The sequence below is a fragment of the Falco naumanni genome, chromosome 15, assembly GCF_017639655.2.
Source record: "Falco naumanni isolate bFalNau1 chromosome 15, bFalNau1.pat, whole genome shotgun sequence".
Taxonomy (NCBI): Eukaryota; Metazoa; Chordata; class Aves; order Falconiformes; family Falconidae; genus Falco; species Falco naumanni.
The window spans coordinates 5,289,331-5,313,244 of NC_054068.1; the positions used below are offsets into that span (position 1 = coordinate 5,289,331).

Genomic DNA, 23,914 nt, shown 5'->3' on the forward strand with positions numbered 1-23,914 from the left:
ACTTGTGTGGGTGAGCAAGGAGGGGGGTCCCCCATCCCAGGCAGGGAAGGGAGCTCCTGCAAAGGACCGGCAGACCCCAGCCCTCTCCCTGCTGGGTGTTTGGAGCAATGCACATCTGCAAGACAGCTGCAGTTCGCACTGCCTTCTTCCACATCCCATTTTCCCCATTCTCACAGGCACTGCCCAAAACGCTCCTTACCAGACCAGAGGTAGGACAGCACCAGTGGGGTCTCATAGAAGTGCTTCCAAACGAGAAATTCAGCTCAGTGGGAACAGGATCAGGAAACAACTCTCCTGCCTGGGGCTGGGGGGGCAGAGCCAGTGGCTCCCTCCCCAGCCCGGGGTACCTCTGGCTGCAGCCGCCCCCAGCAGCTGTGGGGCTGCCCCTGGCCAGGCACCCTCCTGCCAAGCAGGAGGTGCCTGTGTGATTTGTCCCCACCCTGAACATCAGCAAATGGTGAGTTTTTTCCTGCCTTCCTGGAAGTTCAAACCACGGTGTTATCACACAGCACCACTGCTTCCTGCAGCACTTGGCAGAGCGGTCCCCTCCCGCAGGGGGACGCGGGGTCTTGGCCTCTTCCCAAAACCATGGGGGAAGCAGGGATTGCCTCTCGGCAGCCTCCCAGGGAGCTCAGACACTTGCTTGTGCCTTTGCAAGATGTGCATGACCTACCTCCCTCTCTCTGCATCTGACCACACACACACAATGCCGCAAAGATATTCCAGCGCTTCCCAAATCAGCATGTAATATGCACCCAGAGCACCTTTGGAGATGCAGGGCATTAATCTTTCTCTCTTCATTTCAATGTCCTGTCTGGAAATGGGATATATTCCATTTTACTGGCTTTTTATGCAGTACTTCCCAGAGCTGCTGTGCCACTTTCGCATGATTAACCAGTTAATAATTGCCATCATGTTACGCTGTCATTGCCGAAGGGAAGTACGACAGTGTAATATGTAATGGGGCACCAGCATTGCTGGCTGGACCCTCAGACAGCTTCATTTCACACTTTCTAACGAGAGCTGTCCATAATGCTGTCAAAAGCATACTTGGGACATTTTCCAAATGGGAAAATTTGGAAATTTGAAAAAAATTGGGGCTGAAGTGCTGGTACAGAGGTGTAGTTGGGTAAAACAGGCATCCACAGCAGAGCTCGCAAACAGAGCAGATGGTCTATGGGGAAATACTTAGTTGCTAAAGACCGGTTGCTAACTCCCTAATTTTACCACATTCTCACCATTACCAGTAGCTGCTCGGTAATTGCAGGGCAATGTGTTTTTCTGTGCGGGGACAGAAAGGCCTCATTTGAAAATAAAGACATTATGTTCATCTAGTCCAAAAGTCAACATGAGACATTCCGTTCAAACTAATTAGCTGATCATCTGCAAAAATTCTGTACAGGTGCTAAACAAAAACATAAAATAGCCTGCGACTTGCACACATGCAATTCCAGCCCTTTACGTGTGACCTGCCTGCACAAGGAGTATTCACAAGTCCACAGGCTCTGCCTTCGTCAGGCACGAACGGCTGGGTACTCAAACCTGCGTACTGTACACAATATACTGCAAGATATTTTAAGAGGAAAATAACCCCGGCTAAAGAACAGGCACACTGACTAAAGCAGAGTTTTATATGTGCGTGAATACAGGGGAGGAGGGGGAAATGAGAGTTTGCTCAGCCCTCTAAATTGCCTTCGGTGAGCTCACATTTGAGAGAACAGAGAGGTACTGATGAAACACTTGCAACGTTTCTGCAGCTGAGATATGAAGCAACAGAAAGAACATCTCAAAGGGAAATATTCCTTAATTTTCCTAAATGGAAAATATTTTGCCTTTATAATTGAAACATTCTTCATATAGTGATGTAATTTATATTACTGGACATTTTATATATTTACATATATATACACACATAGATTAGCTCTGAAAAAATATCTTCGTACATGTGCCTAAATGCAGCAACCGTCACCATTTATGACCTGTGACACTACCAAGCCACATCCTCAGCAGGATTAGATTGTCTTTATTCCACCCAAGCCTCATAGCAATGCTACTTGCACTCACCTGGCTTTGAGCCTACTCCTCCAAAAAGCTCCTCCAAAACCACACCGTTGCTTCAGTGACAAGGCAATGGGAAAAGTCCAGTGGACTTCAGTGGGAATTTGGATCAGCCCTAATTCAGGCAATCAGCCTGGAAACATGCAAGGCGCGAGCAAATACATGAGTTCTGTCATTCCCATTCGTCAGGTATTTTTCTTGGGGGGGGGAGTAGGTGGGAAGGAAACCTTTTATCTCGGTGAAGAGTAGGAAACGGGAGTTACAGCGACAACAAAGAGGGGGAAAAAAAACCAACTGCAAAAAAAAACCAACCGCACCTTCAGGAAACACATTCATTACAATGCACTAACACGCAGCACAGAAATATATGTTTGCAATGATAACATATTCCCTTCACCCCATTGCTGACTCAGGAGTGCAACCAGGAAAAAAAAAAAAAGAAAAGAAAAAAAAAAAGAAAGAAAAAAGTTAAAGAGGGATGCTCTGGGTTCGAAACAGTGCCCAGGCTTACCTTTACTGGGGTCTTCTGGCTGTGTCGAGGAGAGGCTGGAAGTCGTGGGAAGATTCAGAGGCAAGATGATGGTTTTGCGGGGCTCTCCATTGCTTCTTGGCAATAAATAGCCCCACCACAAGTAGTATCAGTGTCAGGCATGTCCATGGAGCTGGGTGTTTACAGACGGAAAGGTTTTTCCCGGTGTAAAAGCCAAAGGCGGTGGAGCAAGGGTTACTGTGGCAACCAGGAGCTCCTGGCTTTCCTCCCTGCTACACACTCGTGGGGGGGACACTGGTGTGACTTCTGAGTGGCACTGCAGGGACTCGTGGGCATGCAAAGACACTTTTCACCTGTTTTTTTCCATCTTCCCATGCACCCACAGCTGGTACATACAGCACAAAGCGCACCATGGAGAGATGTATGGCAGAGAAGAGAGACCACGAAGCAGAGCAAATGGGGCTGGGAGAAATCACCCATGGTTTTGCCACGGGCAGCCCGGACGCTGCTGTACCGAGGAGGGATGGAAGGAAGACTGCAGCCCTCCGGGGCTTCGGGAGGGACTGAAAGCTGGGAAGCAGGTTTTAGGTACGGTCAGTGCAGGGAGCGCTATTCTGGAGAGCAGAGTGGGGAAAGAGTCGCTGTTGACAAGGTAGATTGTCATAGCTGGTGGGATCTAAAATTGCATCCACTTCTGCATTGCTGGGCTGGGCACTGAGTGAATCTTGTAAAAAAAATAACTCAAGCTACTGAATCTAATTGTCTTCTAGGAATCGAGCTATGCCAAGAAGCAGCCCTTTCTCAAAAACCAGCTCCATGCCTGCTGTGCTGCCCCAGGGCTGATATCCACTACGTTATTTTTTTTTGCCCCGTCAAGGATCAGTTTGATCCTTGATCATCTGAACTGGCGAATGGCCTTTGCTGTGGGATGATGCACCTGATTCAAGTGACATCAACCCTGTGCATTTTCATCCTGTAAGGTAAAAGGCAAATAATCTCCATGCAACGGTGGTGGTACTGTCTTTTCATGTCACACCGTTGCAAATTGATGCTACATCCAGGTCAGTGTTTCCTCTCAGGCAGATGCTGAAGATTATCATCCGCCTTTCCAAACCTTTATTTAATAGGAGCTGTGGTATGAAATTCTGGTGAAATAGTCCTTGAAAAGTAACCACCTGCTTTTTAGGTGGCTGGAGGCACATCTCTACTGCTCCCCGTTTTAAAATAAATAGACCTGTCATGGAGAAAAGCCTACGGTTCAGCCGCACACCATGGAGTCCCACTGAGACCAAACCCAACGCTAAATACGTCAATTTACACTGATGTTATTTTTAATTGCTTTCTCAAGCACTTGTGCCCAGAGCCCTCCTCATGTTCCAGTGCAGCTCCTGCCCAGCGCTGCTCACCATCCCCCGGGGCCAGAGCAAACAGAGACAGGGATAATATTGACAAATAACAGCGATGTCACTGGGGCTGGACACTGGGACCCTGAGCCTGGGCAGGTGATGGAGGGAAGTGCTTTCCACTCAGGGTAGCTTTCTGCTAAAATATCACTGGTGCAAGCCCTTTGGGAAATTTCCAAGCTGTAGCAGGACTCGGTGGCTGCCCAGGTGAGCAAAGCAGCTGCACGGCCCTTTTTCCTCCCATTTCCAGCTTTCTTGAGAGGCACCAGATGCTCCCCAGCCTTGCAAGGAAGCAAGTCTGTAAACCCTTCAGCAAGCAAACCCTGTCCCCTTCATTACCCCAGGAAGCACTAAGCAACCTCACCAAAAGCAACCACCAGCCCTCTGTCAGCTCTCTCTTGCCAGGTCCTTACCCACTTTGTAATTATTCTTCTAATTCCTGACTATGCCAGCATAGCTAATAATTTTCCAAAGAGTGTGGGATCGAAAGCTTTGCTAAAGGGCAGCACCTGAGGTCTCACCACACATTTCTTCTTTCTAGAAAATCGCTTACCCAATCATAGAAACCCGGTGGTTAATTTCTGCTACCATTTTGGATAAACTCCCGTCCTGTTGTTATTGCTCACAGCAGTCAGAGGCAGCCACAGCATCCGATGTGCCTGAATCTGTCTCCCCCTCATGCATGTATCTGAGGCATATTCTCCAGCGGCATCTGAAATCAGATGGTGGGAACATACATTTTGCTTTCAGCTAATAATTGAGAGACTAAACCTGCCTGGCTGCAAGGGACTCCAGGGAAGGGCTTGGAAATTGGCTGGGAGCTTCCTTCTCAACTTATATCGAAGCAGCTCCTGAATGTTTCATCATAAGAAAATTTGACTGCATATTTATATGGCCTCAAAGATACCCAGTTTAAAACTGCAAAATCAATTCACCAGCTGCATCAGTTATCTCTCTCTGGTGTTACTCCAGCTAACCCAGCGGATTCGGTTTTCATCACTTTGCACATGAAGGCATGAATAGGCAATGCCCTGCCCCATCCTCATCAGAGAAAGAGTTTCTCTTAAACCTTTGCTCAGTAACACACCATTTGCCCACACCGAAGGCTTCAGCTACAGCAGGGTACTTCAGCAGGACAGCAGAATTGAAGCTCAGCCTGACCAAGCGGGCATGACTGCAGTCAGATTGCCCGTCTGACATGCAAAACCAGAAGAAAAAAAATCCTTTTTTTAAAAAAAACCAACAACTATACCACTGGTCAATCTGTAACCTGGACCAGAAAACAATCTAAACATCACAAAACCATGAGTTCCTACTGCTGCCAAATGCAAAACCCAAATCCAGCTTTGATTCAGGGTGCAAACCTGAACTGCAGCTCCGGTGCCGTCGGTGCTCGGTGCTCTGTACCCCGGTGCTCAGGCAGAGCTGCTGCAGCAGCACACGCTCCTGCCACAGAACAGGGGGAATTTTGCTTTGCTCTCCCTGGGGACCAGCACGTACCTTTCGAAGCTGCATATCATTTCAGTAGTTACTCTCAGTCTCCAAAACATCAAGCTCCTTTTATAGGAATGTGCTGCAATTTAGCACCATCAGCAAACCCCGCTGAAACAGGGAGAAACACAGACCCAATCAAAGATCCCTGCAGAAACCCACCCACAGCCCACAGCCCTTCCCCAGCGCCGGCACTTTTCTCTGTATCATCTCTGCAGCAATTTAATTCACTTAATCTACCCTCATTTGTAACCCATCTCATTCCCTAGGCTTAGCTAATGATCTGATGTTGTGTGTTATGTGTTTAAAACGCTGTCTAACAATAAATGGTTTATTTTTTTCACTGGTAGCATCTTGGTGAAATATTTATGATCACTAGATGTCACTGTAATTTTACTCTGTCTCCAGCCCTACTGAACCAACGTGATTCCTGGGCTCAGTGAGCTCGCTTTAAAATCCTTTTGAATTTACTAGTGATCAGAAAAATACCCAGCTGCTGGGCTGGCAGAGGGTTTCCTAGGGTGGGAAGGGAGAACTGGCCTTGGTCCACTGTTAGTCTGTGGTGCTGTGCACGATGCAAAACCATGCAACTTTGGAGCCAAGCGCTCACACCTCTGTGTGTGTGTGTACACATGATGCGTGGCCACACATGCAGGTTTCTGCTCAACACATCAAAGTCCTGCTAATTTGATGTTGAGTAATTAAACCCCTCAGGCCTGTGCACACAGCAAAATGTGTGTGCGGACACACTGTGCCCTGGGCTGTCTGTGGTTCGTCGGGGCTGGCACGTCTATAAGGCCATCTTATCTGGAAGTCCAGAAACCTGGACTGCAGATTTCCCTGGAGCTTTAACGACCAAAAGGGCCCTTAAAATTTTGTTGTTGTTCTTTAATAATGCCCCCACTTTTCTCCCAAACACACAGCCCAAATTCCCTCACCATCATCTGAGCACTCCCATCATCCTTTTCATCCAATCATCCCATTCCTACTGCAACTCCGGTTAATCACACAGGCTTTAGGACTCGGAAATCTCTATAGAAGTATCTTGCCTCTTTCACTTGCCCTAAAAGATTTTACAGAATATATTTCTTCAGGGCCGACTCAAATCCACATTCCCTATTTCCTGAATTGTTGATTTCTCCATTGTACTCGGCCTCTGGGATATGGCAGTTTAAATATTATAGACCACACTCCCGCATAGGCACACATGGGAATTCTTTTTTTTTAATTGGAAAAAAAAATACCACTGAAATTAGTGGAAAAAAATTTAGCCTGCTTAAAAATTATTTGCCTCTGTCCAATGCCATTATCCAGATCAGCAGAATATATCTTCACTCCATACTCCGGGTCCCGCTGGGGAATATGCCAAAAGCAGGTCTTTCAAGACAAATCAGCTATCCAGTGTGCAGTGCTCCCAAGGCAGCGCTGGCAGCTGAGCCAGAGGAAGCAAAGCTCTTTGCTGGCATCTTTTGGTGAGCCAGGAGAAAGGACTGAGGGCCACAGCTGTCTCCATGTCCCTGCAGTGGCAAGGGGTGGATGGCAGACCCTGGCCACATCCAAGGGAGCTTCACAGCCATGGAAAATAAGATCTGCTGTGAGGCAATTACACGGAGCCGTGACGGAATGAGGGATGCTGGGGTGATGTGCACTGGGTAGAATCTAATTGCAATGCCTGTAACAACAAATTTCCCTTTGAACTAGTCCACACTCACTTTGCAGCAGTCTAGTCCAGCAGCAGCAGGTCTTTAAATGCTCATGGGTTGCCTGCCACTCCTGCAAGTAGTAGCAAGAGGTGGGCTGTCTGGGCAGGGGGTAACGCCACAAGTGAAAGGCACATTCTGGCTTGCTACCCTCACTCAAATTATGGCCTGTCCACCTCTATACATCCCAGCATCCTGGCTGCTGTAATCACATTCTAGTATTGACACCATCTCACTTTTGAAAAGCCTTTCTCTTCAGGATTCATTAAAAAGAGCCAAAATGAGCAAAAATGCTTCTAGACAAGCATTTTATTTTCCTGTGGAGCCACCAGAGGAGCTTTGTTGGCTCCCATAAGGTCAAACGCCTTTCATCTTCTATGCCAACCACAGCCTAAAAAGCCCTAAATTTCCTCTGAGTTCTGTTAATTAGCTGAAGCAACACAGTCCTCTCTTTAGAAACCCTCCTCCACATCTCACCCAACAGGACGCACCACATTTTGCCTGATGCGTAACAGCAACACACAAATCAGAAGATAAAGAGAGGCTTTAAAGATTTGCCACATTAAAGATTAGACACATTAGGGCTATGCTGCTAATCCTGAAAAATGACTGGGAACCTTGCTAGTACAACCACATCTGTGTTAGGTTAGTGCTCAAGTAGGCACAAGTATCTCCTTGTTCACTGGAGACTCATTAGTCCTGGGTTAAAGCTAATACGGAGTCACCGGTGCTTTGCCTGGGGCAGGGGTAGGTTTGAGGTGCGTTGGGTGGAGCACCTCAAGTTTGGCACGCACCCACTTGCCAAGCTCATGGCCCCAAGGGCCGATGTCTGTGAGGGACCCTTGCAATCCCACCAGCTCTCTTGCTGGGTTCCTCTGCAAGAACAGCCTGAAAGGTCTTCCACCAAGCTAACTGGCCAAAAAGGGTGAGGAGGGACAGAGAAACCAACGGACTAAAGCGACTAACTCATGAAAATGACATCCTGGATCTATTTTCATATATATAGCACACTCTTCTTCAGGAATTGCATGAGTTTTCTTATTTGTTTTGAAGGGTTACAAATGACTTGGGAGCCCGATGGTGCATACATAAAAAGCGCTGAAACAGTTCAGTTACAGGTGTGACAACTTTAAGCCCCATTTATACTTTGGCAACTCCCTGCACACAGAATCTCTCTCCAGGTCATTGACTTATTTCAACACGATTCAACTCAATCAAGACCCTTCTCAACAAAACCCAGCCTAAACCATTGCCAGTCCAAAGTGCTGCATATTAAGAGTTACCACACATTTCATCAGTTGAAAAACAGATTAATATTATAGGGAAAATATTCAAAAGCGAGGCTAAAGTTATGTGGAACACCCTTACATGAACATTGCTGTAAATCATATTTTTAAACAGATTTAATCTTTGTTTACCCAGAAATACCCCAAAGAATAACTTGAACAATACTGGGCTGTGGATTCATAGCACAGATTATTTAAAGCAGATGGCGAGCCTGTGTGGATGCGCTCCATCAGAGAAAATGTGGCCATAATTGGATTTATTTTAATTCACTTATACTTTGACTACAGGAGAAATGCAAGTAAAGTTCCTCATGCAGACAAGCCCTGAGGTTAGGGCTGTCAGGGAGCTGCTGGTTTCCTTGCTCTCAACTCTATCTCAAAAACTGGACTTAAATGCAAAAGTAACATCAGATGCTTATAAGCGAAAGTGAATCCCCCATCTTAAAGCCTTTATTCATGGTCAGATCTTTCCTCCTTAATTCACTCCGACTAGCACTTTATGCAAGCAGTCCTGAATGAAATGATACTCCCCATAAACAGCATCTCGCTTATCAAAGTGTCTTGCAGAGACCAGGCTAATGCTGGGTGCGGGAGGGCGTATCACTCACCTCCAGCAGCTTCAATTTTCACATGCTTTGCAGCAGTGGAAGGAGACGAGTTCCCCTCGGGAGGTGCCATCCCTGCCACGCAGTGTGGAGCCGGGGGAAGGACAGTGACACCCATCTCCAGCCACGTCTTCTGCTGCTGCCTTGGACGTGCTGCCTTCCCACCGCTGCTGCCTGGCTCCTTTCAGGGGGTTCCTTTCCTCTTCTTGATTTCTAGGCTTCCTGTGTTCCCACACATCCTAGCTGCTACCTGGATGGTACCTAATCATCACTTCTAACCTGGGTTCTCATTAAAAGGAAGACAACTTGCTTTTTCCTGCTAGAAAGGTGCTGGTGGTCTGAGTCTTGACTTGCTGGAAGGTGCGTGCAGCAGCTGTGAGTGCTGTGCCCCAGCCAGCAGGAGGAAGGGGCTCACTTTTCTCTGTACTGAGCTATAATGTACATATATGCTGTAATTACAGGCATATTGCTGTGCAAATGCATAATAAATAAAACTCTCATTTCATTATGAATTACACGTAATGGGCTACCCAATGTTACTAGCTGGACCACATACTGCATTGCCTGGCCATGCTGAAACCTGCCAACCGCATCATCACAAGCCTCAGTTTCCCTTATCATTTCCCAAATGTTCTCACTTGCAAAGTGCCCCAGCAACCCGTGAGTGCAGGATGCACGCAAGCAGCAGACCAGCTGCCAGCACCCCGCCGCCAGGCTGGCTGCACAGCCGTGGCAGCACGCGGAGATGTGCGGCTCCAGGGGCAGATGGTGCGTGGGAACGACCTGCCCGTAGGTACACCTCCGATAGCTGTTTATTTCCACACATTTAACTGCTGCTAGCGCTTTTTTTGTGTGTGTGTGCTTATTCTATGTTTTAATCTGAGGAATACTGGCTGGATGAGGCAGTGCCCAGTTAGTGAAAGGCTGCGGCTGCATGTTGCAATATGGCCAGCACGCCGCCACAAATACAGTGCTGCCACGCCTGCCAGCCCTGTCCCCAGATTAGTTGCTCAGACGTTACTGCTGATGCGTTTGAGCAGAACCCAAACACAATTTCACTCGTCCATCACTAGAAAAATCAAAGCGTGTTTCCCCATGCAAGGCACAGAGCGGAAAGCGATGGGGAAAGACCAACCTGGCATCTGTGCTCAGCCTCACAGGGTGGGCAGCCCTTCCCGGAGCCTGCCCTGGGGGAAACAGCTGCCAAGAGCCCTCCAATACACAGATGTTGCTTCCCTTCTACATTTTTTTTTCCAAATATTTCCTCTGTCACACTTATCTCTGTAGTTCTGATATATACTGGCAGTAGCCTGTTCCTGCAGGCTGCACAACATATGCGCTTAAACTCAAATCACATCAGTGTTTCTTACCTATGTACCAGTACTACTTGGCATGAAATCAGCGTATATTCTAGCACCCCACCCCAAACCTTCCAGTTTCACAGAATATTTCTTTTTGTATTTGCTAATTACCACGTAATGCCATATTAATTCCCTTGCAATTGGATTTTCAAAATATTTCTGTAATTGGCCAATATTTCTCTCCCTGGACATCTGAAAACTAACATTCCCATGTTACATTTCAGCAAACAGCCAGTCTGTGGGTGCTGGTGAGTGCATCGTCCATGGAGTGCGGAGCAGTGGGACACAGGAGGCTGTCCTGAAGGGAAGCAGGATTTGGGGGCCAAAAAGCTGTTTTGGTGATGTTACCTATTTTTGGTCTCTCCAAAGCAGCCCAGGTGCTGGGTATGACAGGGAACGTGGGGATGGCAAGGACAGCATGATGGGACTGCTTGGACAGCTGCACTATTCATGGAAATTCCAGCAATATTTAAGCTGAGAGTGGGCAAATTTAGATCAGATATTAGGAGGAAGTTCTTCCCCGTGAGGGCAGCGAGGCGCTGGCCCAGGCTGCCCGGAGCAGCTGTGGGTGCCCCATCCCTGGCAGTGTCCCAGGCCAGGCTGGACGGGGCTGGGGGCAGCCTGGGCTGGTGGTGGGTGTCCCTGCCCATGGCAGGGGGGTGGGATTGGGTGGTCTTTAAGGTCCCTTCCAACCCAAACCATTCTATGACTCTATGATTCAGTTGTCATTGAGCAAGATGGGGAGGACTCTCAGTCCAAGTTGTGTAAGTCTGTTGGTCTTGAAAGGCTCAATACTCTGAGCACAACATGCTTATACGTCCCCAGTGAAGCTGTTCTCACCTCTAGTACCACTGCGAATTCCCAGCAGCCACTAGATGTCACCAGGATTTTACTGGCTTTCTGTTCTATACGCAACTGGGGACCGTAAGAAAATAATTACCATTAATAATATAAAAATGTGCACTTATTCCATTGAACACAGAGCTCAGAGAAGGGTAACAGTGACCCAGACTCCTACTTCTGCGTGTGTCATCTCTGAGAGTATTTAGACAGAGCACCTGCACACATGGATACGATTTTTAATTTGTCTCTCGATAGCAGGAGAATAGTTTGATATCATAATGATGGAGTTTCTCCAGCTAGGTATCAGGCTAAAACTTACTTTTGTTACTGCATTTATCAGACTCCCATTTAATTCTCCAGCCTTGCTAGCTTTAAAGTTATCCCCCCGGCTTGGTAATCCTGTCCAGCATCACCTGGGCAGTAAAGAGGACAAGGAAAGATTTGGGAATGAGATGAACTAAGTGGCTCCACATGCAAACAAATCAGCAAAGCCATTTCTGGGAATACCTCTGCCTCCAAAATGTGTGAAGCTGTAGGAAAGCAAAGGGCTTCCAGTGAGCAGTGCAGTTTACACATACATTTTCATTAACCTTTACTGGTTAATTATTAACCTGTAACCATGCCATTCACAATCTGGAGCATAAAGATTAGAAATTGTGTTCATAATCCCACAAGGCTCCACTTTCTCTCTCACCTCGCAGGCACAAAGCCACGTAGCCACAGCCCCGTGGGGTGCTGGCAGCCCACCGCAGGCTCCGCGGGCGCTGGAGCCCCATCGCAGCGCCCCAGTTCCTACACCTGTGCCAGCATAAAATGTGGGAATCCTCCTCCACTGTGTGCTCAAACACGCAGTGCACAAAGCAAGTTGTACGTGCAAATCCTACCAGGCAGGGGCTGAAGCCTCTCGCGGTGGCAGCACAGCCCGTGCCGTCGCTGTGCCCGAGCACCAAAAGCCATCTTTGCTTTTGGTGGTTCCCTCTACCACGAAGGAACTGCTGCTAGTTCATGTGTCTGTCCATCAGGCACTGAACTTAAGGTCTGGCTTTTAAGATATTTAGTTACTGAATTGAGCAGAATTCCTTGCTTTTCCTTAAAAGCCCTGCTCTCCAGCTGCTGGTTTTTTTTAACACAGGTATTTTAAGAGTCCTACCCCACTGGCCTAATACCAGCACAAGCCCTAATGCCTGCCTCTTCTTCTTTGGCTATTAAATTATCCATCCAGCTCAACTCTTCAATCAAACCATCCTTGTCCTGTTGTTCTGCTTCTTTGGGCCCAAGAAGATGCTTGTGTGAGTTCGTCCCCCTCACTTACACAAAAGCCCAACAACACGAGCCATCAGAAGGAATTGGGGTCAGCACCTCATTTCCCAAATCAGGCAGGAACTCAGCAGATCCCTGTGAGACTGTTTGGCTTTGGATAAGCCCTAAATGCCACAAATTACTGTAAATAGGAGTCCCTTTCTGAATACATTTCCTTCAATATTTCCATAGTCAATGGAAATTCAACTTCGCAGAATGAAAGTGCCCACCCCCTCGTCAGCACCACTTACATCCCACTCCTCTACTCAGAGCTAAAGGTGTGTACATATATTCTAAAGGTATATTATATACCCCACAGCAATAACTAATGGAGATGCCCATGTCTGCTGTAGGGATCATTCTGGGTCTCCTACAACACACATCCTTTCAATCTGAAGCCTGCTGTCTTCCAAGAACAGTCAAACAAAACAGACTTTACAGCTCTGTCTGAAGACAGCTTTTTAAATTAACTCTGGGGTTATTTTCATTTTTGTTTCATGACACGTAATATATTTAATACAAAAGAAAATATGCCTGGCTTAGAACTTCAGCCGAAGATGACAAGTCCAAAATTATCTCAGCTTAGAAATATTACTACCCAGGTTATTAGTCTTAGGTTTGGTTTATGATCACTTCTTCCAGCAGTGCTGCTACACTTGGAATTAATTGCAGCTTGTGTTCTTTCTGCAGAAAGGAAGGTGGAACAGAGTATGCATTTTACCACTGCTTCTTGCACAAATACAAAAAGAGCAAAGGTTGCTTATTGCCATTTCTTTTATGCAAGTTTATCTGTAACTTCGTCGCTTTGTAGCCTGCTACTGGTTAAAAAGTGGATATAGTTTATGTTTCATTTCAGTTTTCCTTAAGAAGTAAGCATACTCCTTTTAGGATCAAGAAATTCATTTAAATTTCAAATTACCATTTTTTACCAAATATCTTCTGTTCTCTCTGATAGTAAAACATGTTTAATACCCAGTGGGACTGGCCAGGTCTCGGTCCCATAAGACAGACAAAAAGGAGTGCATATCTGTATTTCATGCCTCATTTCTTGTAACCCTCTCCTCTTTTCTTGTTTCCCTCACCCCCTGCTCAACATAGGAAAGATCCAGCTGCCAGGTAGGGAAGGTGACCCTACACCCTGGGCTTGCCCACCCAGGACACAGCTCCCACCTGGATAACCCCTCACAGAAACACTCACATGCTCCCTGCTCAGAATCCTCAGATTTGGGCACTATTTCCTTTTTTTTTTTTTTTTTTTTTTTCCTGACCAGGCAGATACACTCTTCAGGGGATATGGTTTCTTAAGAGACAGAAAAAACCTACCATCTTTGTTCCTTGTCTCTAACAAGAGGTGATGGATCCTCCCTATCTGCTGATCACACCCTCAGGTTGGAATGGCCACCGCTGGGGCAACCTCTGCCTCAAGCAATGGCTCTGCCAGCACCACCAGAAGCCCCCAAAGATGCTCACCTCAGCAGTCCGCTACGAACTCTAATACACAACCAATATTAAAAGAAAAACACACACCAAAAAAACCCAGAAAGAAATACTAAAACAAACAAAACAAACAAAAAAAAAAACCAACAACAACAACAAAAAAAAAAACAAACCCAAAAAAACCTACAACTGCAATGGCCACAGATGGGTAATTCCTTCTCTAGTAAATCACTCAGTCAAGAGTTTAGTGTCTCAGTGCCTGGTAGATGATAAAAGCATTTGGGGACAAAACTTTCCACGACAGCCTCAGCCCCTTTAACAGTTTGTCCCCACTAAAGCCAGTGCCAACATGAGTGGTGGATGCTGTGGAGGTAACTGGTGGAGGGGACCTACCACTGCCCTGAATAATGCAATGGAGCAACGGCATCTTGGTATTTCTCAGCCTTGTTAGTTTAATACCACTTATTTAACTTGTCTGTTTGCATTAAGTCCAACACTTTGGATGCCCTGATGTATTTTATGATACTTGCTTGCTGTTGCTTTTGATGGTCTTATTTGTGATTCAGCAAATAGTACCTAAGTAATCAATATTCTGTCTGGGTGGACATTTTATTTATCTACAGAGCCACCATATGAATTTGGTTGGTTTACTGGAGGTCAAACACTTTTCATCTTCTCCATGAGCCAAAGAAAATTGAAAGATTTAAACTCCCTTTGAATTCCTTTGATTAACTCAGGGAAAATATCGCCTTTTTTTTTTTTTTTCCCCAAACTCAGCAGCAGAATTGTCTTCACTATAAATCTACCTCACTTTGACACATTGATCTCTGCATAATGGGTAACATCAAGTGTTGAGTCATGAACTGGAAGATGAAGGAAGCTGTAGAAGAGTTATGAATGGTGCTGTTATCAATTACCATACATACACACATACCTCCTTTGGGATGGATTTTAAAAAACACCACATAAAATCAATAAGAGCTGTATAATTAGCTGAGGGTGGAGTGGGGTGGAACAAGGGCTGGGATCCACACGTTTGGGAATTGCACAAAGCACCCACACTGTATCAGCAAATGAATGGCACATCAATATTGCATACTTACATCAGTATCATTCCCCCAGTTGGTCCAAATTCAGACTGTACAAGTGCACGCCACGCCACTGCTTTCATCTCGCTGTTTTAAAAAGCAAGAAGAAACCTGTTAAGTTTCAGACATGGGGAGGAAAAGAGAACAGAAGAGCAGATTTCAGCCCTTTCCCACCTTTCTTGCACAACTCTGAAGTGCCCCAGCTTGCAGGGCTGTCAGGGACAGAGAAACCCAATGACTAAACCAACTGAATAATGAAAATAACACCCTGGATCTCGCTCATACGCTTTTTCTGCTGACTTCTACGATTTTTACAAAAAATTACAATTTTTTTTTTAATTGGTAATGTTTTAGAGTCAAATTTTTAAGATTGCTTAAATGATCCAAGTCTTTTCACATAAAAGTTGCATCATTTTAAATAAAAATATGGCTTAAACCCCCCTCATTTAGCTAAACAGGTAAATCCCTATATCGACACACTTCTGTCCATTTGGTGACTTGTTCCCAGTTATCGCATTTGATCTGGAACTGGTTTAAGATTAATTAAAATAAGTCACTCTTTCGATACACTGCAACTTGCATTCATTTGACAAAATTAATGTGAAAAGCAGAGTCAGGTTAAGCATATGAGGATTCTTCATTTTGACAGGACCTAATGGTGATTCTCAGTGGGACTTAGACACCGCTGCCCAGGATCACACAAACTTCAAATACACTTAGCTTAATCAGCTTACACTTTGTGTGAGGGAGAACTGACTTCTTCCAGTACAATCCTGGCCTGAGTACCTGAGCAAAACATCCAGAAGTTTGGCTCGGGTGGTTTTCAGGGATTCAGATTTGAAATTATGAGAATTCTCAGGGATGCGGGATGCGAAGGGGCAGCAAGAGCTGCTGGGGTCCCACACCCTGCGCTAGGGCAGGTTCAAGCAGACCGCACCTGCAAATGGTGCAGAAGAAGAATTAAAGAAATCCTTTGTGTTGCAACACCACCAAATCCCAGGTTTGGCACGGGGAGCCAAGGAGCTGCCTCCCCTTGTACCTCCCACCCCGGCAGCCCCAGCTCCCTCCCACTCCCCACCAGTTCACCAGTTCAGCCATCTCAGACAAAAAAAACCTTGTTATCCCTTCTCAGCTGTCTCCCTCGTGGACTAAACAAAGCCTGCTCTAGCCACAGTTTCTGATAAGGGTTGTGGCTTTTTTTAGAAAGCTTGAATTATTTTTGTTGGGTTTCTTCTGGAGTCCTTCCCCCCCCCCTGCTGCACCCCCTCGTTCATGTTATGCAGCAAAACAGGACACATCTTTGCGTCTAAATCACCGCAGTGCCTGGACCGCTGCTCGCTGCTCTTTGTAAACAGCCTTTCAGTTTAAATACATCCACCTTGCCGCAAAATTATTAAACTGTATTTCCTCTCCTGCTTTAAAGGAATGTCGCAGGCACTGTGTCAAAAGTCCACTGAAGATAAAGGCAGATCAATGCATGCTGCAGCTCCATCTTAGAAATAAATTAGATTGAGTAAAAATTATTTGTTCTCAGAAATCTGTTTAGCAATGTATTTTTCCTGTAGACATTTATGTATTGCTCAATAAGGCTTTCCAGTAACATGCTTGGTACCAATGAGAGAGAAAGAAGGAATACATGGGATAAAAGTCATGCAGGTGAACCAATGGAGCCAGGAGCTGAGGAGGAGGAAGATGAGGTGGACAACCTTCCATGGTTCCCTAGGTGGTTTCAATTGCATTCTGGAGTTCTTGTTTCACTCAGATGCAAGCGATGCTTTTATGCACCTTGGGTATATTTTTCTAGAGAGCTGACATGTGTTTTAACCTCTGACTCCAACAGGCAGGTGGGTGCACGCACATTCCCAAAATGCCATCCCGCAGCGCTCCACCTTTGGGCTCATTTTTACTTTCTGCACATTCAAACTTTCTCACGCTACATTGGCCTTGCTAAATATTTACACGAGGCAGCAACGCTCCTGGCTGCGGTTAGCAGGGAGTTACGCATTTGCAGCATCTGTCAAGGTGGGTTTGTTCCTGCACTGCTGGCTGAGCGAGCGCCCACGCCACCTCCCACGCCCCTGGAGAAACAACCCTTTCCTCGCAGCCATCACCAAGCAGTTTTTATAACAAATTACCCCAAGAAAACAAAGGTGTTGAATTCTTATTGGGCTTCCCCTCCTTGGGGAAGCAAAATCAGCTCTTGGCTTTCACATCTCCATTGCAACCCTGCATGACCCTACTGCCGTGCAAACATCTCTGGTTGGCGTGGCGGTGACAAAGAGGGGTCTCGCTGGAGCGCAGGAGTTGTAGACATGAAATGCATTTGTCAACACTGCAGCAGTAACAGGAGGTTGTTACATCAAGATAAAAGTGTCCAAAATAGGTGGATCAAGCTGGCAGCGAGCAGCAAGGGAGGCTGCTGCAGCCGGCAGGAATGGTCACAGCCGTGCGGGATGCTGCGCCCGGCTCTCTGTGAATGGCACCGCTTCACAGGGCTTTTTTATATCCTTAGAAAACTCGAGTGAATGAGTGTCCACCTCCAACCAACTGCCAGGTAATAACAATCTGTTTACTACCAACCATCTGACACAGAGGTGCTTGGCAGCACCGTACAAGAATACCAGGGCTTTTCCTTCCGCCAGTCCCCAAGCTAAAACGAGACGATCTGCCTCAATCCAGTTTGGCTACAGACGTGCTTGCGGGGCACTCGCAGCAGACAAGCCCGCGAGCAATTTGGCTCTGAAGACCCTCAATAGTGTTTCTGGCCACCTGATTTTCTGCAACTGGGATAAGATGACCGGCTGGTGGTCAAGGCAGGGAAAAGGCTGGAGAGGACTGAAGCAACTTCTGGGTGGTGATGCATCGTGTCTCAGTGAGCAGAACAAGGTGACCTCCATCCTCATAGCCCGAATGATCTTCTGACAGTAGTTGGCTGGGTTTTTTTAAGGGATGATCTTTTATGATGCTGAAAGAGCCTTCCACCGAACCCTTAGGAAACATCTCCTGGTGACTGGATTCATGGCTCCATGAATCATTAGACATTCAATCAATCATCGATTTCTGTTTTTTTGTAAAATAGCTATTGATGTTGTACATTATTAGTTTCTTGGCACCTGATACTAGGCTTTCATCAAAGCAAAATGCTGATGCAATTAGCAAAGGATACCAATTTATGCAGCAATTCACATTACCCCTCAAAGCTTCATTAGCCTCAGAAGCTAAGGCACTGGAGGGAAAATTTGGGGAAGTGTTCTGCTACCTTCGGCAGCTCAGCCCATCTGTGCGGCGGCGGTGCTCCCGCGTTGGGCTGCCCTTCGCGGCCGGGGACAGGAGATCTGTGCGCAGCACAGGGAGAGGACGATGATGCCTCCAGCCACCCCAGTTCCGCCTGAGGACCTGCTCACATGTTTTGCACGGGTCAAAGCCATTACATGGGACTGACCATATTGCAACAGCCACAGTCAGAGCAGCCAGGGGCACTATTTGCAAGGAAAACCAAAAAATTAAATTCAGGTTCCCTGTCCTAGAGATACCCTGGAGATCCTGCCGGTGGGTGATGCTCTGCTGCTGTGGCAGCGTGCCCTGACAAACTCATGCTTCTTATTGTTCCCTACAAACACTCCTGAGGTCAACAAGGAGTAATTGCCCCATTATTCCATAGAAAAGACAGACATCAGCAGGAAGCAGCTGCTGGTGGGATGGAAACCTCACGTAGTGGCCCTTTCGCCAGGAAGGTAATTTCATCTTCACAAGCTCTGAACACAACCACCCCTTTATACCTGTTTCACTGCATTTACCAGCAAATATTTGGTCTCTGGGGTTTTGGTGTAGGTTTTTTTTTCTTTTTCTTTCAGCTGAATAATCTTTATTATGTTGATCGCCGTTGTCATCTGCCTCTCCACAATTCTGAATACAAGCCTTGCCCTTGACTGCACAACACAATGAAAGCCTTCAGGTCACAGCTTTTAGAACACTCGATATTGTTTTTTCTTTCTGAAAAGAATAAATAATGTTAACCTCTCTGACAGTGTAGAAGGAAAATGAAAAGGAAAAAGCTATCAGAGGTATCTCAAACTGAGTGGCGTTGGGCTTGGATGAGTCTAAATCCACCGACTAGTTCGTGTGGCCTGACACAAAAATTAACTCACCTCCCAGTTAGCTGAATAATTAAAGTGCATCATCAGATTTCCAGCTCCATCCCATTGCTGGGGCAGCCATGGCCAGATGAAACAGTGTTTTCCTTTCCCTGCACATGGTGGCTGGAGCTGGCTTGTACAAACCATGGGCGCTGCCCCAGTGCTGTACCTGGAAGCGAAGGCTCAGGGTGGGGGGACCCCAGCCAGGGGACCCTCGGGCTGCAGCTCACAGCAGTGGGCTCTGTCTCTGGATGTCTTCACATCAGAAGCAGTGAATATGTTTTAGTCACAGACAAATCATTTGGCTCAACAAAAAGGAACTGATGAATGCTGCTGCCAGCAGAACACATTACACTAATTAGTGATCTGTAGCAAGCCTAAGTATCTATGGATTTATGGAAAATTACAAAAAGTGACAGAATTTAACCAACTCATTCATGTCTGGTATAAATGTAGCACCAGAGCGGCATTTGGCTGAATGCACTCTTGTACAAATCCAATCCCAAAGACCATCGGCAGCGTCCCTACCTCGCGAGGCTCCTGAGCCCAGCAGCGAAACATCTTTGCACCTTTTTACTGGTTTTTACCAGAACGCTTTCTGTAAGCACCCTTGTCCTTCTGAGTCAGAACCTCTGGCATTTTGTACCAACTGTACATCTGGGGGTAAGGTGGACTGGAAACATGGGGAACAGGTCGCAGCCCCCTTCTCCGGCTGCGCCCTGCTGGAGCCACCTGGCCAAAAGCAGCCGACGCTGCGCTGCTGAAGAGCCCCTTAGCGAAGCCATGGGGATGGCGAGCATGCTCTCTGGAGAGGCTGCTGTCTCCTTTCCTGGAGCTCATGTCATGGTTTGCAGGAGCAGGAGGAACTTCTCATGCCTTCCTGGGATGGCACACTCGATTCTCAGCCAGCAAAAGCTGTAACAGCCCTGAGCAGAGTAAATTCTACAGCTGAGAATAACTTGCTTTTCTTACCCCCTCTTTGCCGTGTGGCCTTCCCTTTCACCAGGTCCTAGACAAGCAAAAAGAGACTGATATATATGTTCAGGTAGCTGATACATCCATTAAAGCAATAAACATGTTCTGAGGGAAATCCTGCCTCTTATTATTCTTAATTATTTACTTACACATCCTTTCATCTAGATTTAAACTTTCTTGCAATTTTGAAAGATGAAAGAGGTCAAAAAATTAAAATGCAATTGATTTTGCTATTTTACTAGTCTACAACGACATAAATGACTGTCTTTTTAATTTTTTTAGCAGCTTGGAAAACAGCAGGAACTAGCAGAGGGTTTTTTAAGTGAACCAGCCCATTAAAACTGACTGCATTACCCAGTTGCCTTCTGGCTTTTTGCTTGAAAAATGAAGGCAGGTCCAACCACCAAAAGAGCAGTGCTGCTGCCGTACAGGGGGTGAGAAGGGTCTGGTGGAAGAGGCATTCGCATGGGGCTCGGAACAACCACACCGCAGCCCGCGTGGCAGGCGGGTGAGGAGCTCAGGTACACCTTGTCCGGGCCTGGTGATGCAGATCAGCACCCCGTGGGAGGAACGGGGCATCTGCCCCAGTGCTGTACCGGGGGGTGTACCTCTCTCAGGAATGGAGTTGCAGGCTCCCAAGTCACATTAACATATTTCAAAATTTTGACATGCACAGACCTTTAAATTAATTCAATCTTAAATTTAATTAGAGAGACTGCTTTAGAAGAACAGGTAGAAAGAGCCCCGTGTGCCCCAGCACCAACTACGTGCCACGAAGCCTTAATGCCTGTGGCACGGTCCCTTCAGCTGCCTGGGATCTGAAGTCCCAGCAAGAAAACAAATCCCACGCTTGGCACCTCGCGGCGCTGGAGCTGCCGTTCCCTTTTCTGAACCCCACAGCTAGAACAGGGGACATTGCTCAGCTCTGCCAGGAATTCTAGAAGCTTTTCCATTTCTGGTTTTCCTAAGTAGGTGTTTCAGCAGCCTCTGTTGGCACCCAAATTTGACACCAAATACACTCTCCTGATGCAGCTGTGGATTTTCCCTTATCTCTGTGAGATAAAGGAAAGACACTTCCGCAAACCAGTGCCTCAGCTGGCTTCCCAGGAATGACTACACCTGATGAGATTATCGCGGTGCTGTCTTCAGTTCTCCCTTGTCCTCCCATCCTGCCCATCCCATCCACGACAGCATCATGTACCTCCAGACACGGAAAGGCTGAGCTTCTCCCGCTGCCATCTGGGGAGTAACTTCACAAAGAGCCGCATCACTCATTAGCACGCAGATGGCCAACCATCCATCGCTGACCTCCATATGGCCATCTTCACAGACAACCATCCCTTTTGGCCAACCACAACTTTACCTCCTTGAAGCCAAGTAGTATTTTTGCAGGACAAAGAGGACACCAGGCACTGCAAGATGCAATCATGCTGTAAATTCCACCCTTTCAGCTGTATTTTCATGACAGATGGCAGATTGTGACACAACTATAGCATCTTCTGCTTAACTGCAGAACAACTTGCCCTTCTGGCTGCATAAACTCCATCATCGTGCAAGCCCTTGGTGGCAGCTGCTGCGAAACCATGGAATATTAGGAGGCTGTCATTCATATTTCTCTGAATCTCTGCAGAATTGATCAAAATTGTATTTCTGGACAAGATTTGAAGGAATAAAAGTCAGTCATCTAATTAAGAAGCATGGCCAGGCAGTCACGTAGATAAAGAAGAAGCAAAAGAAGTTGCAAGGTGGAAAACTAAATCTGCCTAGAAATACGTGAGAGGGGTGTAAGGGCTCCGGAGAGAGAGAGAGGCACTTTAATTAATGCTGTCTGATGGGGACCTCTACCCAGATACAGCCTGAGGGCTGTATTATGGGCACAAGGAAAGAAACAAAAAGCCTGCTGTCAGGAAAGGATTAGGTGAGGAGGTGGAGGAGAAAGCTCTCTCCTGTTTAACCTTAGTATCAGTAAGCTGAGACAGCTTTTCTCATTTCTTCATGTGTTGTCTTGGTTTTGTTCGATGCATACCTGTGTTGTCTATTCAGACACAACGAACAAAGCGTTAAGTTCTGCTGACGGGTTGATGGTCTTCAGACCTTTTGTGCTTCCCAGGTGAACGTTACACGACCACGAGAAAAGAGGCTGCTAGTGCTGGGGCTCGGCTTCCTCACCTCTAAATGCTTTTTGATTAGAACAAACAAATGGGGAGCCCTGGCAAGAATCTCAACAGCCAGCTGTATGCCCGTGACACTGCAGTGGTTCTCATGCCTGGGAATATTGCACAACTTCTTCTGAATTGTGCACAAAATACAATTTCGTTTGAAGATTCAAGCCCTGTACTTTTCCCCTTGGCTTTTGTTGTTCACAAGGATACAGATTTTAATCAGAACGTCCTGTGAATCCCATTCTAAATCTTTCTGGCAGTAACTGTTTACTCAAGATGAGAATATTGGTTGCCTCAGCCCAACGAGTTTAGCTAAAGGAGGGGAGGCCGTGTGACTGCAAGGAGGTTGAACGGCTGGCACTTCTCTCTTTCCTTAGCCCAGAAAGCAAATTTGCAAAGTTAACTTCTGTTCAAACTAACTAAGGCTTTAAGGTCAGACAATGTGTACCATGTCCATAGCGCATTCAGATTAGTTTCCACTGGTTTTATCCATAGGTTTATGCTCATAGAGTGCACAAAAATGCATTTTGTTGAAAATAAAAAGAAGCTCAGACTTGCTTATTGCAAACAGCTTCCTATAGGCCCATGCAGACAGTGAGAATTACCTGCTGCAAGTCTAATGCTGTATATCAGCAACTGACATGTGTCCAGCCCCAAAAATGATGGCAACAGTGCTGGTTTTATAAAACCATAAAAACCTTTCTACAAAATGCATGGCTTCAAAGCTGCCAAGAGAGCTTGCCCTGCTTTCTAGGGCTGTGGATCATTGCGCCAGTAAGAATAGCCTGGTCGGGGGGCTGGGGGCAGGTCGGTATTGCCAAGGTAAGCCCTTGGGACCACCCTGCCCATGTGGGTCATGCTCACCAGGCCACAGCCCTTTCCTGGAACCTTGGCAAAGCAGTGTGAGGGTTGGTGGGAGATGTCCTGCAGCTAACTCTGAATTTACTGCGCCTGGTGCTTGGGATGCCTCATTAGCTCGCTCCTGCCAGCTCCTCGCAACGTGCCAAGTTGCATTCCCTTGCTTCTCACCATTCACACCTCCGCCATTCAGAGGCAGGAACTATTTCACCTGTCCCTCTTGACAGTGCACATCAAGGTGACACATCCTTAAACCACCGGTCTCCCCAGATGCAGCTCAGCCATGGAAATCCCTGCTTTTCTTCAAACTCTCCAGGTGGCTACCTCCACTCTGCTCCATTCCAGCCTGATTTTCCTCTTCATCTACCACTACAAAAGAAAAACAGCTAAATCATCTGCTTGCCTCCCTGTTAAATCCTAAAACAATTACATTATTGGAGTTAAAGGAACCATAACCGAACTGCAGATGTTGCGTAAAACCAGCGTGACTTTTAGGGATTCTTGGGATTATATTTTTTCAGTATGTTGGATCTTTCCCCACAGCCCAAAACAGCTCTATATGCAAGGGGATTTGTTGCTAAAATTCAGGTGTAAATATGCTGTAAATATTTAGCAAAGTGTAGTAAGCTGTCTAGTTAATATGCTGGCAGAGAACTGCTGGCTCTAATTGCTGTCTAAACAGAGTTATCAGCTGAGTGGCCCCAGCCGAGCTGGCAGCAGCG

The 23,914-nt window shown here is 46.6% G+C and overlaps 1 protein-coding gene across 31 annotated transcripts in view; it reads right to left on the reverse strand.

The window, feature by feature from the left end:
* Positions 1-23,914, reverse strand: part of LOC121097710 (arylamine N-acetyltransferase, pineal gland isozyme NAT-3-like) — a 37,894-nt gene that overhangs the window by 8,119 nt on the left and 5,861 nt on the right. For 2 of the 31 annotated variants that reach the window (XM_040614902.1, XM_040614938.1), the window contains 6 exons: positions 19,210-23,561; positions 18,859-19,054; positions 15,848-15,998; positions 15,077-15,148; positions 2,570-4,663; positions 2,065-2,191 (listed from right to left, as the gene is read on the reverse strand). The exons of 1 other annotated variant lie outside the window; for it this stretch is intronic. The gene's annotated coding sequence lies outside the window, so the exon portion shown is untranslated. 28 more of the 31 variants (XM_040614928.1, XM_040614925.1, XM_040614905.1 and 25 more) reach the window with 27 other exon arrangements.